We start from the raw sequence: 935 nt of genomic DNA on the forward strand, positions 1-935 counted from the left end.
ACTATAGAATGCCATCCCCCCAAACAGTGAACAATAAGGGTCTTGCTCATGAACTAAACATGTTTTTCTGCCGATTTGAAAAGGACACCCCCACTTCCCACCCTCATTTTCTCCCCTACAGATCCACGAACAGGACGTGAGACGGCTCTTCAAGCAGCAGAAGATCAAGAAAGCTGCGGGGCCCGACAAAGTGTCCCCCTCCTGCCTGAAAGTCTGCGCTGACCAGCTGGCTCCAGTCTTCACACAAATCTTCAACAGATCCCTGGAGCTGTGTGAGGTCCCATCCTGCTTCAAACAGTCTACCATCATCCCACTTCCCAAGAAATCGGCAACACTGAAACTGAACGACTACAGGCCTGTCGCTCTGACGTCTGTGGTCATGAAGTCCTTTGAACGCCTTGTGCTGAACCACCTAAAGAATGTCACCGGGCCCCTGCTGGATCCTCTTCAGTTTGCTTACTGGGCAAACAGGTCTGTGGAGGACGCAGTCAACATAGGTCTGCGCTACATCCTCGAGCACCTCGACAGCACAGGGACCTACGCAAGGATCCTGTTTGTGGATTTCAGCTCTGCGTTCAACACCATCATCCCGGAACTCCTCACTCCCAAACTTCTCCAGCTCGGTGTGTCCCCTACGATCTGCCAGTGGATCCTCAGCTTCCTGACGGGATGGACACAACAGGTGAGACTGGGAAGAACAACATCATCAACACGCACCACTAGCACTGGAGCCCTACAGGGATGCGTCCTGTCTCCACTGCTCTTTTCCCTCTACAAAAACGATTGCACCTCAACAAGTCCAGCTGTCAAACTCATAAAGTTCGCAGACGACACCACGGTCATCGGTCTCATCAAAGACGGCGATGAGTCAGCGTACCGACAACAAGTGGAGCAGCTGGAGCTTTGGTGCAACCGACACAACCTCGGGCTGAACA

At 52.7% G+C, this 935-nt stretch overlaps 1 protein-coding gene across 2 annotated transcripts in view; it reads right to left on the reverse strand.

Annotated features, from left to right (window-relative positions):
- LOC109511273 (uncharacterized) overlaps positions 1–935 on the reverse strand; it is a 30965-nt gene that overhangs the window by 1866 nt on the left and 28164 nt on the right. The gene's annotated exons all lie outside the window — the stretch shown is intronic.

The sequence above is a fragment of the Hippocampus comes genome, unplaced genomic scaffold (assembly GCF_001891065.2).
Source record: "Hippocampus comes isolate QL1 unplaced genomic scaffold, H_comes_QL1_v1.1 scaffold7, whole genome shotgun sequence".
Classification (NCBI taxonomy): Eukaryota; Metazoa; Chordata; class Actinopteri; order Syngnathiformes; family Syngnathidae; genus Hippocampus; species Hippocampus comes.